This window comes from Protopterus annectens, chromosome 3.part0 (genome assembly GCF_019279795.1).
Source record: "Protopterus annectens isolate FY-2018-M chromosome 3.part0, PAN1.0, whole genome shotgun sequence".
Taxonomy (NCBI): domain Eukaryota; kingdom Metazoa; phylum Chordata; order Ceratodontiformes; family Protopteridae; genus Protopterus; species Protopterus annectens.
Window position 1 is genome coordinate 936,925,091 of NC_056731.1, and position 14,518 is coordinate 936,939,608.

At 41.6% G+C, this 14,518-nt stretch overlaps 1 protein-coding gene across 1 annotated transcript in view; it reads left to right on the forward strand.

The window, feature by feature from the left end:
- The window catches only part of KIF13A (kinesin family member 13A), a 2,301,375-nt gene that overhangs the window by 338,839 nt on the left and 1,948,018 nt on the right, over nucleotides 1-14,518 (forward strand). The window lies entirely within an intron of this gene.

Here is a 14,518-nt window from a genome sequence, read left to right on the forward strand (position 1 = left end):
TACTTTCATAGGCGCAAACTTAAACACTGTTCGATGTCAGCTACCCTTACAGACCAAAGAGTTTCAGACATTCAAAGTCATGTCAGGATCATTCTAGCCAACAAGAAAGTACAGGCCAGAATGGTTCTAAAGGTATTAGGTCTCATGGCTGCGGCCATTACTCTTCTTCCTCTGGCTCGCTTCTACATGCGCCTTCTTCAGTGGATGTTGTTCACTCAGTGGTCTTACCAACAACTTCCAATGCGTCACCAAATTCTGGTGACACAGATTTGCAAAAATCATCTTGCTTGGTGGATCACTTCTCACCAGATTCACCAAGGCAGACACTTTGTACCCCCATCCCCGGTAGCCACTGTCACCACGGATGCCTCCCTGATCGGGTGGGCCCGGCATTATCAGGGCAGGATGGTTCATGGGACGTGGCAACCATTCGAGTACCACCTGCACATAAATGTCCTAGAGATGAGAGCAGTGCTTTTAACGTTGCAAGCCCTCAACGACTTTCTTCCTGTAGGGACAATTGCAGTCCACACAGACAACATGTCTGTAGTTTGGTATATCAACAAACAGGGCGGAACCAAGTCCTACCCCTTGTGTCGAGAAGCGCTCAGACTTTGGCAATGGGCGATCTCCTCTCATCGGTTTCTGGTAGCAACGCACATCCCTGGGAAAACCAACATTTTAGCGGACAGATTGAGCAGAGCTATTCTCATGCCTCACGAGTGGTCTCTCAAGCAATCTATAGTGGAAGAGATTTTTCTGGAATGGGGTCGCCCATGTTGCGATCTTTTTGCTACTCCCAAAACAGCAAATGCCCAGACTTCTTCTCTCTCTTCCCTCTGTCAGGCCATCCCCCCAGAGACGCTCTGACCCAGGATTGGCCCCAGGGACTTCTTTATGCCTTTCCTCCTTTTCCCCTGATCCCTCAAGTTATCCAGAAAGCAACCGTTTTGAGAGCCAAAATGATTCTCATTGCTCCTTATTGGCCTCGACAAATTTGGTTTCCGTTCCTACATAGTCACCTTTTAGTGCAGCCGTGGCATCTGGACCCAGTGCCAGATCTTCTAATTCACCAATCCGGTCAGCTGCACCGATCTATCCCTTCTCTCAACCTCACAGCATGGTTGCTCCACTTCCTTCCTTAGCCAGGCTTCCTTTGATCTCTAACCCTGTTAGAGACATCATAGTAGCTTCTTTAAAATCCTCTACCAGGAGGATTTATACAAGCAAATGGAAACGTTTCTCTTATTGGGCTAAAGCCAAGAATATTGATCCCTTCACTGCCCCAGTTCAGGCAGTTTTGGACTTCTTAGCGGAGATTTTTCATGCAGGCTCCTCTTCTTCCACAGTTAGAGTTCAATTGGCTGCTATCTCGAACTTTCATGTCGGGATCGCAGATCACAATATTATGTCCCATAGGCTTTGTAGAGCCTTCTTGAAAGGATTTTTCCTGCTAAAGCCTCCAATCAGGAATCCTCCTCCTCAATGGGATCTAAATTTAGTGCTGACATCCTTGATTCTTCCCCTTCGAGCCAGCTGTTTCTTGCTCCCTAAAATTTCTTTCTTGGAAAACATTATTCCTAGTAGCTATTACATCGGCCAGGAGGGTGTCTGAACTTCATGCTCTATCGGTTCGACCCCCCTATTTGGTCTTTCACAAAGACAGAGTATCATTGAGAACTAATCCGACCTTTTTGCCTAAGGTCGCCTCAAAGACTAATTTGAATCAATCCATTGATCTCCTGTATTTTCCCAAACTATTCAAACAGATTGGAACAAAAACTACATTATCTTGATGTCCACCGCCAACTCAGATATTATTTGGACAGAACTAAACAATTTAGGAAATCCGATCAACTCTTTGTTTCCTATGCGGATAACAAGAAAGGCCTTCCTGTCTCTAAAGTGACCTTATCTAGATGGCTTTCTTCTGTCATCTCTGAAATTTATCTGCTCAGGGGAAAACAGCTGTGCTCAAAACCTAAAGCACATTCAACTAGGAGCTTAGCTACTTCTACAGCCTTTCAAGCTAGACTTCCTTTAGACACTATTTGTGCAGCGGCCACTTGTGCCACTCCTCATACTTTTGTTTCCCTTTACAAATTGGACTTGGCCTCCAGGGACAGAGCCAGTTTTGGCTCTACAGTCCTCAAGAGTCTGTTCCATTGAGCCACCCAGGATAGAGGTGCTAGGGACGCGGTCCCATCAAGCAAGAATGAAGGCGAGATTGACAACTTAACATTAAGAAGTTATGTACCTACCATAACGTTCCATGTTAGTTGTCTTCTCTCGCCTTCTTTCTTGCGACCCTCCCTCCTTCCCCCAGGCCTGGACAGACCTTTCTACAAGGAATTATTATGCTGAAGACCATTCAGAGCTGGTCCTTCTTCCATCCTGTAGGTTTTCTTTCTTCCTTTGGGAAGTGTTTATGCTTGGTGCTATTGCCCTTTGTCATCAAACGAGATCTGGGTACTTACCGCCTTGCATCATGGGATATGGGGCTGCCTCGAGCTGGTAAAAGTGACTCTCGAGCTTAGCAAGTGCCGAGTCGGAGCCGAGGATCGGCTCCGAACCCATCAAGCAAGAAAGAAGGCGAGAGAAGACAACTAACATGGAACGTTATGGTAGGTACATAACTTCTTATTTTGCCTGTGTCTTAAGTGATGTAGTAAAGGTGTTTAAAAAAATAAGATTAGATGTTTTTTGTTCATAGGTTCTTAAGTGATTGCTAGGCTTATGACCCCAAGAGGCCTTTTTAAACTTAGCCATAGCATTCCCAAAGATAAGAATCAAACCTTATACCTTGTATTTGTAAGGTAAAAATGTAACCATTATATCAACCCCGAACTTTACCTCAGCCAGGAACTTATTGCAGGCTTTCCCTCCCAGAGACCAGCAACCCATACCAAAAGACCAACTAGATCAGTACATTCCTGAGGAACGTGTATTAGTGGAATCTCACATAGACTGGGCTTTTCCTTTGTTTGGCAGTTAAGGTCAAGACTCCTCTCATAAGAAAGCTTGTCCTCTCCAATTCCATCAGAGGAGTTGTCTTTTTCTAAGACTTGTTCCAGAATGAATGATGCATTTTGTGGGAACAAATGGATGTTCCCCCTAAACTGAGTCGATATTATGATATGCTGCAAGTTGATTTACCTCCTACTACAACCATTCCTCCTCTTACTCCATCCATCAAGAATGTTAAATGCTGCTTACCATAACCCACTGTCTTCAGTCCGCAAAAAAAGCAGAACACTTAATACCAACCCTTACCCTGGAGACAAGAAGGTAAAGAATTGGACCGCTTTCATAAGATAATTTCCTTCCAGTTTATTCTCTCAGGTTTTCACAGCTTGTGGGATTGTTCTCCCATACTTCTTCAGAAAGTAAGTCCTGTCTGAGTCTTGCAATTTTTAACCTGTTTCATGTGTCTAAACATTGCTTTGAAAAGTGTATATGATTGTGCAGATACTGTGCCTCGGGCCAGTTCTACTTCTACTGTTTTGAGCAAATATGCCTGGGTACTTAAAAGTTATCTGATGAGGAAAAGTCTGATATTTTAAACTCTACTTTAGACAAGGAGGTTTTGTTTATCCCTGCTGTTACTCAGGTTCCCAAACAGTTTGATGACCAAGGAGATTAACTGAGTTACTAAGATTTTTGAAGCCCCACATTATAAATCTTACAAGCTCAGCTCTTTGCTTAAAAAAAAAATAATCATTCCCTGTTGTCTTATGGCAAACGGGGAGTAAGACAGATATGTCAGGAGGGAACATAAAAATTGGGGATTCTTTCAGAAAAAGGGGCTGACTATGCCTTCAGAATGACTGTCCGCATTGAAGTGATGGGATTTTGGGTTTTTTACTATTTTGTGTTCAAATGAGAGTTGATTTAGGTGAAGGAGTTGTGGGAGCTTGAGCCATTCTAGTTCTTGAAGGGAAACAGTGGTGGCTGCAGTAGGGAGCACCAGTGGCAAATTTTGCAGCTTTGTTGTAGCATGTCTCTAGTTTAAGTCTAAGATTAGCAAGTATGGGAGATGCATAGAGTAAGATTGTGATTAGTTGGGAGTTGGCAATAGAGATTCTAGCAGTCTTGGTTATTTCTATATAAGGCGCCGAGTCTTTTGTGAAGTTTTTTTTTTTTTTTACTGTAAGAGATATGTGGGTGTTGAATTTGATATTGTCAATCTCCACACTGAGTAGTTTGGTGTGAACTGATGGAGAGATGGAGATATTGCCTTTGGCAGATATATTAAAATGGGGGGAGTTGGGGGCAGATTTGGATGCTTGGAAGATGGAGTTTCATCTTATTAGGGTTAGTTAGATAGCCAGCTTTCTGCAGATGAAAATGATTCCTGTGTGATCTGCTGGAGTTCTGGTAAAGTGGAGGCAGAGCAGATGAGGGTAGAGTCTGCGTACTGCATGAGATGCTTGTTTGTCAGTGTGCAGGTTGTTAGTGACGAGGGAGAATAGAAGGGGTCTGAGGATGGAGCCTTGGGCGACACAGAGGGTAGCAGGAAGACGAGGGGAGAGGATGTTTTCCCAGACAGCTGATTGCTGGAGGCCGTGGAGTTGTGTGGAACCAGTTGGTTGCTAGCTAGGTTGGAAAGAGCAGAGAGTAGTAGTTTGTGCGATAAAATGTCAAAGGCCTTAGATAGATGTAGAAATACAGCAGAGGAGAAGAGGCCATTGTTTCTGTGTTGAAGGGTAGTGTTAGTGAAGGAGACCAAAGCAATGGTTGTGCTGTGATATGGCCTGAAGCCATGTTGGGTATTACAGAGGAGATTATTGGTTAGGAAGTATTTAGAGACCTGATGTTCACACATTTTTCTAGTATCTTTGAGAGGGGGGAGAGGGTGGTGATGGGGTGATAATTGGAGAGATCAGTGGAGGGGGCCACCTTTATGGAGGGGAATGATGTGGGATATTTTCCATAAAGATGGTACATGGGATTCTGATATGGAATGGTTGATTATTATGGAAAACAGGGTATGCTAGGACATCGGTAGCTATTTTTAGATATTCGGCAAGGAGGTTGTCAGCTGCTAGTTTGGTGGGTTTGAGTTTTGTCAGAAGTCTTTTAATGAAGGAGCTGGGTACTGATGAGAAAGAGCAGGCAAGGGTGGGATGGATTGGTGTTTGGCATGGGGGGAGCCATTGTAGGGAAGTGTTTGGTAAGAGAATGGTTTCTGTGAAATATTTGTTGAAGGATTCAGCTATACTGCATGAGGAGGGAGGGACAGATGGCCTGGGGAGTGTTTACTTTGTTTGGGTTATGGATAGAGTTAATTGTAGACAAGAATTGCCTTGGGTTATGGTTGGAAGACTTTAGGGAGGTCGGATAGTAAAGTGCTTTGTCAAATTTTATTTGTGTTTGAACCTTATTATGTAGTTCCAGGAAGGATTGTCTATCTGAGGGGTTTTTTTGTTGGGCACCAGTGTTCCCAAGCTTTGTCCCTGGTTTTCATTAGGTCATTGGTGGGTTTTTTTGTATCCAGGGGGAACTTTTAGGTCTGACTTTGGTGTTTCATATGGGGGCATGAGTGTTGAGGAAGGTGCTGTTAAAGAAATGGACAGCTTCGTCTAGGTTGAAGTATTTTAGTGGTGACCAGTTAATTTTTTGGAGGGAGGAAGTAAAGGAGTGGGGGGGTTTGAAGTTAGCTTTGTTTCGAATTTGCCAGTGGGTAATAGACTTGGTATTGTTTATGTGATGTCTTAGTAGGAAGGTTGTGGAATGGTCGCTGAGACAATCAGGTAGACAGCCTGCTAGGTAAGTGTGAGGATCTTTGTTGACTAGGATCCAGTCAAAAGTGGTGTGATTATTAGGATTATTGATCCGGGTGGGAAATTGTATTAATTGTGAGAACCCATGGAGATTTAGGTGGAGGGCTGGGTGGTTAGTATTACAGGATAGCCAATTAATATTAGTCAGAGGATTATAATTTCTTGGGGGTAGGAAGAGGTTGGCCCAGCATAGGAGGTTTTCTAGGGGAGGTATATTTTGTCCTGGTGGGAAATGGCACCCTATGTTGTTTGTTTTCTTTGGGTTAATTTTGAAAGTGGCATAAAGGATTTCTTCCTTGCTAAACTGGGGAGCTGATTTGTTAAGATTTTGTATATTGAGGTGGTCTTTGAACAAACAGCAGGGCTACACCACCTCCTTTCCTGGATAGTCTGTCTTGGTATAGGATGTTATATCCAGGTGGGAGTATTTCCTCACTTTGAAGTGAGATTTGAACCAGGTTTCTGTTAAGACGAGAATGTCTGGGAGTACAGGTTTATATTGGCATAGAGGGATTGGGTTTGTTACAGATGCTTCTGATGGTTAGACACATAAAGAGGAGGTCAGTTGGCCTTTTGTTGGTTGTGATTTGAGAGGGGGGGGGTTTGGAGAAGGTTTGGGGTGGGGGCTAGTAATGGTTTGGCCACAGTTGGGTGGATGTCCCCACTGAGGGCTAGTTTAGAGAGAGTGTTAGGAATATGCTTTATATATGCAGTAAAATACCGGTCGTATTTTAGGGATATTTTGTTTTTATGTGTGGTGGGAGAAAGGTAGTTAGGTAGGTGAACTGTGAGGAGGTTTTTTGTAGGAGGGGCAGTGAAGTTAGAGTGAGTGTTTGATGGGTGTCGATGAGAGAGTGCAGTGAAAGTGGCGGTGAGTTGTTATTGTGTGGTTTTAGTATGAAGTAATGTAGGCAAGAAGTGTACAGGTAAGGAGAAGACATCTTCACTATTAGCATGACTGTTTTGATTGTAGAGAAGTGGTAGATTGGTGGGGTAGTATGGGGAGAGGAAGTTGCAGGATGTGGGGTAATTGGTGGAATGGGTGTGGGAGTGGTTTTAGGCTTCAGAATAAATGTAGATGTACTGGGGGCGGGTGAAATTTGGGGGCAGGGAGGGGCATGTAGTGAGCATAGCGAACGGAGCGGGGTTTGAAACCCAAGAGAGTGCAGAGTCAATCTGTGTGAAATGGTCCAGGCAGGAGAGTGAGAAAGTAAAATAAGCGGGTGTAAGTATGCCACAGATGCCCTTCAGTTTCCTTATTTCTGTTTTAATTTGTTCTAGAACTACACTTACTGAGACTACAAGATAATTGGGTAGTCTACTGACCAAAATGGTGACTCGTGTTACACAGCACAGTAAAAGAGAGCTTAACATGTGTTTGTTTGTAACCTACACTGTTTAATTGTTGGGAGAGAAAAGGTTTTTGTTCTTAGAGACTGTGGTGGCCAATTGCAATCCCGCAGACACCGTTTTGCAGGAGCTGCTGTATACGAGTGTGGGTAAATGTAGAGTTTGAACTGAGTCATGCCAGATTTTGCAACAGATTGTTTCAGATACTTTGGTACTAATACTGTTTTAGGAGGGTTACAGTTGACAGTGAATTACACACACCTCCTTTCAGGAGAATTCCTCTGTACCCTCCAAATCAAACAGTTATTTCCTCAGGTTTTTCAACACATGGTTTTACCCTAGGAGTCATACTGCTAAGTGTCTTTAGACCCAAAGGAAAGAGAGTTATACTCCAGAATGCTTCTGGTGTCAAAAAATAAGTTTTCCTGGAGACCAGTTCTTGATCTTTATTTTCTCAACTGATTTGTCAAAGTACCAGAATTCAAAATTTTTACCCTTCAGCCTTTTATTTATTTTTTTAAACCAGTCATTCCTTTGAGTTTTATGGTAAGGTTAGACTTTAAAAAAAGTGCTTATCATATTTCCTGTAGCCTCAAGCTTCAGACAAATTCTCAGATTCTGTGTCTGGGTCACATTATCTGTTCTCTGCATTATTACTCTCTGAATTAGTTGCAGTGCAGCATCTAGAGTGTTTGCAAAATGTCTAGCTCCATGGGTATCTCATTGCAGATTGCAAAGCATTCACATTGTCCCTTAGTAACACAGTATGCTGATCTTTGCATAGTCTTTTGCCAGATGTCAGGTGTCCTCAAAACTGGTTTCTTCACTTCCTACCAATCTGGGTTTCTAGTTAATGTTCAAAAGTAATCTTTTAAACTGCCTTCTAGATGCAACTCTTCAAATGCATTCCTAACGCAGAAAATGAGAATTCATATCTGGAAGCATTCCTGATCTTCTGCAATCAGTCTGAGACTTAAGCCAGAGAATATCTCAGAATGATAGGGTTCATAGCTTCTGTGATTTTCATGATTCTTCTCACCAGATTTTGCATGATAAAAACTCAGTGTTTAAAAAAAAAAGTAAGTGTGGGCCTGACATTCTCATACTGTGGGACTTTTCCAATTTTGTTTTTTTGCCTCAGTTTTTTTTTTCTCTGAGAGCAGTTTTTATGAGAGGTAAAGGTGAAAGGCCTATGAGACAGTTCAGAAGGACAAAAGCACATAAATGTCAGAGATGTTTGCTGTGATCCATATTGTAGAATATCTTCATGGTCTGTGGTCCTTGGGATCATCACAGGGGATTATACACAATACCAGAGTGTTTTGGTTCATAAAGATGGGGGCGCACTAGGTCTTTACCCTCTGTGCAGGCTGGCTTTGACTTGGGAGTCATCTCTACAGTATTGAATAACTCTCTAACCATCTTGCTTACCGTCAGAGCAAAATGTAGTGGCAGAAAAGCTGAGAAGGACCTAGATCATCTCTCTTGAATGGAAATTGAATACGGAGGTCTTCCAGGAATGGTTTTAGTTGCATGGGGTGTCTGAAATAGATATGTTCACCTCCTTTCAAAACAGACTAGTAAATGCATTCTGTATGAGGACTCATTTTAGGCAGATCTGGAAAAAAGATGCGTTTTCTTTCCTGTGGTTGGGAATGTTCTTGTATGCATTTCACCCTTTCCACCGATGTCCTGGATCATTCTAAAGATTTTTAAAGACTCTCCAAAAATAATTGAAGTGACTCCCTTCTGACCCAGGCAACTTCAGTTCTCAGTTCTTATGGATCTGGCCTGGTGCAGTTACCACAAACTTCCTCACAGATTGGATCTTCTCGGACAAGCCACGGGGAGTTTGATGCATCACAGTCTCAAACAACTTCAGCTGATTGCCTGGATGTTTCAGTTCTAATATTGCCTGGAAGATTCAATTCTAATATCTTTTAGGCACCTTTTTCATGAGGACATGCAGCAGGTACTAAAGGAGACAAGAAATTCTGCTACTAGGCAATCTTACGTTAACCAGTTTAGATTTTCTAGTTGGTGTCTCATCTATAACAAGTGCCCCATCTGGGATTATTAACTCTGATTCTTAAACATTTATATGAGTTACTGTCCTGTGGCCTGTTAACTGCTTTGGCAATGCGTATTTATTAATTATTAAAGCACGTCTACCCATGGATCATCCTCTATTTCAAATTTTGTTCAAGCTGTTCTACAAAGAGGCTTTTCTGTTGATGCCTAGTGTGACCTGTCAGGTGACACCTAATTTAGATATTTACTTTTTGCTGGGAAAGTAATTTCTATCTTTATTTGAATCAGCTGTTCTGGCGTGTTTGGTTCATCTTTTTGGTTGACTAAATAATTTATTGCTCGGACATCTGCAAGAGAGAGTATCACGGTTGAAACTGTTCATGTTGGGTTAACCCTTTTGCTTTTCCATGCACATATAGTTATCTGTAGAAGAAATTCCCATACATGCCCTTACTACTTTCAGAGTATACCTTGAATCTGGCAGCCTATCGCCTTAATTTTTTTTTTTCAGAATTTGAATGATATTGAAGAATAGATTCTAAATGCTCTAGTCATGCTTTTGCAACCTGAGTATTTTTTTTTGTCAGTACCAAGTCCTTCATGAAAGCTGTCGAACTGTAGAATTCCTAGTGTTAGACTAGAAAAGGACAGCTTGTGTCAACTGAGACAATTCCAGTTGGTTGTTCCTTTCTATATCTTTTTTGTTATTCCCACCATGGTTCCACATGATTAAGGCACATTCTAATAGATCCTTGTTTTCACTGATGGCATATTGGAACTGGGTGGACTTCGGAAGCATTCTAGAGTCAACTACATGGTCCTCTGTACATATGTTTACAAGACATTATATACTGGATTCCTTTTCTGAACTAGCGCTGGCTTTGCTAGGACCATTGTTCAGGGGCTTCTGGACCATTGTCCTTCCTTCTTCCAGTTTGGATACATTTTGCTAATCAACCCAAATAGCCACAGATTGCTGCAGCAATGATGATGATGAACATTGTACAGCTGCGCAAGTTGCACTTAACCATAACAGTAGATGATCAAATTCCTCACTACTGCAGTAGCTACAGGTGCCCTCCATACCCCTTCTATTGTATATAGTTAATTGTTAGTGGCATTTTGTGACTTCACCAAGGGGGTCTGCAGGAAGCAACTGAATGGATAGGGCTAACTGGAGTCATGTGGGACTATACAGCACTGACCATGTTTAACACTATTCACAATGCAACATAAATATGGCAGTTGCCCCAGAAATGAGTATGCAGCTGTACTTGGTATAGATGTGAGTATTTTGGCTAAGCTTACCCTTCTTCATAGTGTAATTTTAGCTCCATTGTATATATTTGTACTTGTGTACTGTATGTACTCAGTAAATTCCAGTATGATGATAATACTAGCTATGACTCTTATCTGAGAACACAGACAGATCTCTTCATAGATGTCATGACAGCACAGCAGTCAACCTTTTCCATCCAGAATTAGGGACAAAGGAAAAAAAATCCATTAATTAGGGACACGTTTTAAACACTGGCACTATTAATTTAGGAAGTTCGTAGAAAACAGGATGTGAATTAACTTGCAAATTAAGCCGGTAACTTTAATAATTATCAGTATTCACTGACTGCAATCCACTACCCTTTCTTAAAAAAAAAATATATAAAATAATTGTTTTGGAAGGGACAGAGCTAAATTAGGGACATTTGAGAGGTATCCATGAAAGCAATTGAGAAAAAAAGCCCTAATAGGTAAATGTGGACAGTAGGTAAAATAGAAAGTTGGTAAACTACTTTGCCTTGCATGTAATAAATCATTACGTGAGAGAGACCTTTTCATAAGGCAAATCTATATGATGGACTATAGCAAACATCTGCCTTTTAGAAATAAATCAAAGAATTAAACGTGTACTTAGTTTTGTAACTAAATAAAGCAGGTGAATAAGGCATCATGTACTGACAATCATGGAAAAAACGTCAGTGGTAAATTCAAACTGTCATAAATGTTCATTACACAGTGTTCATACCCTAAGACCATCAAGGAACACTGACTCACGAAATGTTAGATCATATACACAATCTGTATACATACTCTATAATATACTCCCATCCGTATGTCAATATTTTCCGTAAATACTTTACTTGATGGAGAATTGCAGATCTGTAATGGCAGTTTGAGCCATAATTTGGGGATTTTTTTGTCATAAAGGACCCTATTATTTGTGCTCTACATTTTGTAATCTTTTATGAACAATTTGCATGTTTGTGTCCTTAAGCTGTCATATTCATACTCGTAGAAGCTTATAACATGTCATTATGTAATGCATTATAAGCCAATATTAATTTACCTCTGAAAGAACAATAGTGTATTGTGAACAAACTCAATGTTTTACATCTATCAAAATAACTAATTTCAGTCAAGGACAAAACTTTCTGTAAACTAACTTTGTTCTCATTCCAACCTGTTTAGTTGTTCAGTAGTTCAGTATTATAGCACATGCATTATTATATTCCAAAACTGATAAAACAAATGCTTTTTATTTAGCTGTAATAAATACTGTCCATCTTGTAATGTTTCTCAACAATATAAACCAAGCAGAAACTTTGCAGTGTAGAAGGTGTCAAGTTCACTCCTTGAAATATGTTATGCTCCAAGTTCACTAATAAAAATTGAACTTTAAAATACTACAAAATAGTAAAATGGTAAGTAGTTTACAGTTGAGTTAAAAATGGAATACCCTTTATTGAAATACACATGCAAGCAGTCCTAGTTGAGTATAATGAAAAGCATTAAAGGCATTCTTTGTTTATATATAATCAGGTTGTTTGGAGCAAGGGGAGTGGTTACACAAGGTGTTTCTGTTAAGAGCAATAAAAGCAATAAACACATTCCATTAACCAAGTCCCCTTTCCCCCTTAACACCATAGTGAAAAACTGAGACTGTGCTACCTTAGAACTGAAACTAAAAAGCCAGAGACACATTAAAAGATATAAGAACAGCTTAAGGCTAACCTAGTAATCCAAACTTTATTAAGAAACCAACTCACTAACAAAATGCCTAACTAACAAAAAATGTCTACCACTAGACATCTATCCGATTAAATATTAGTAACTTATAAAGTGAAACACTTTTAACAAAGATCACTTTCGTATCAAATAGCTCCACAGATGAACAGCTATTCTGGTATTTTATTAAAATCTGTCAAACAACATATCATGCTTAATTCTATATTCTAATCCAATGCATATCAGTGGAAGTGACATTTCAACTACAACTAGCAGTGCGGACATGCATTCTTACATTTCAAAAAATAAACCTAATTTATTCCATGTGTGTAAGTAAGGCTGCCTTATTTATTTGGCTCTAGGTGTACAAAAACAGGTGTAGCATCAGTGTGCAGTTATTAAATAGTAACTTAAGTATGAAACTCTAATGATTTGTCATTATTGACTAACTGTAACATTCAGTGATTTATCAGAAGACAAAAATATGAGACTATTGGAGATAGCTGAGAGAGATGAAGTGAGCTGATAAGACATGCAGTGTGAAAAATGTACCAATGATTTAAAAAAAACCTTGATTAGAAATTAGTAGCATGTCCTCATCCTTATCTACAATCCTTTGTTCAAGTTGAGTTCACCTACCTGGATTAGCAGTTCTGTTGAATCATGATTTGAAGCACTTCCATTTCAGCAGAAAGAAATAAAACACTTTGGTGATGTTCTTCAAGGATGCATCTGCAGTCATCACATATGGGTTGTCCTGCCTCAGGCAGCCCTTCGGTCGGCCGGATTCCAAAGTCTGGGTCCGGCGTCGGCTGATGTCGCCCTTTCCCTGACGTCAGAGCGCCTGGGTATAAAAGCGTCAGCCGACGCCATCTTCCTCAGTCTTTCTTGCTGCGTGGTGCCCGAAGCAGAAGCAGTTCGCAAGTGCCGGTCGGCCAGCTCCTGTAATTCAGCTACCGAAGACTTCAAAAGCCAAGTACCCCGTTGGGACTCTTTCCCGCCTCAGCCGATGTCAGATAAAGTTAATAATTGCTTAACTTGTCGGAAACAAATACCTCATAAGGATTTTCACTCTTACTGCCTCCCCTGCCTAGGCCCAGACCACGACGTCTCGGCCTGTTCAGCCTGTGCTTCCTTCAACCGACGCACTCTTAGACGTCGGGCGGAGTTTGCAGAGGAATTTTTTGGGGCTAGTTTTTCATACAATATGCCGTCGGAGACTCCGACTTCACATTTAACAAAGAAACGGAAGGACAAGGACCGACACGCGGCCGCGGTTTCGCTGAAACCACGGCCAGGCCTACCATGAGTGTCTCGGTCTCGGCTGAAACCGAGTCCTTGGTACTTCCGACCCCCGAAACCGCTCAACCGACAACCTCGGCCCCGGAGGCCCCTGCTGAGTCGGCTATTGAATTTCCTTCAGAAACTGGTGTCTTGGAAACTTCTGACACCATTCCTCTAGACAAAACTACACCAGCACGTGGTGCAGCTAGGCCTCCTGCATCCATGTCCATAAAGGCATTCACCAGGGCTAAAGCTGCTAAACATACAAAAGCTATGCCTCCCAGGGTTATTCCTCAGGGACCCTCTACAAGTTCACAGATTCTAACTTTAGCAGAGGACCTTATTTCCTTAATAAGGGGCTCTCAACCCCATCCGGACAGGGGCTCTCAACCTCCTCTAGACAAAAGGCCCAGGGTTGAGCCCTCTGATCCCCACTCCTCAGAGGAGGCCTCTGATGGCTCTGTTCTCTTGGACTACCAGGAGGAGGCTTTTTTGGCCTAAGAGGATTCTGATGCAGAGGAATCAATCCCCTCGGCCTCCCCTCCTGAAGAACTATCCTTCGGGGAGACCCTCCACACTATGAGAGAGCATTTCAAATGGCAGGGCCAGGAATTCTCTGATTTCAGGAAAAGATTAAGAACTTTTCTGCATTTACCTCAGCATAGACCTTTGGCTATTCCTCCTGTTTTGAATGTCATTGATGATGTGTACTCTGAGTCTAGCATAACCCCTGACACTCTTCCTCCGGCCCCTGTCAAACCCGATAGGTACTACAGGGTCCCGGACTCGCATCTTTTTCTTTACAAGGCCCACTCTGCTGATCCAGAAACTATTTCCCAGGGCCCTAAAGGGGTTGCAGCTGCCACTACTAAAAATCCACTCCCCTCTGAAATGGAGTCCAGGGCTTTAGAGAGATGGGGTCAAAAAGTGTATACTTCTGCTACTCGTTCTATGAGGGCATTTAATTGTCAATTTCATATGATACAGTACCAAGAGTATTTGTTAGATGAATTGCATAAGAAACTGGCTTCACCTGAACCCCTAGATCGCAAATCACTTCAGGATCT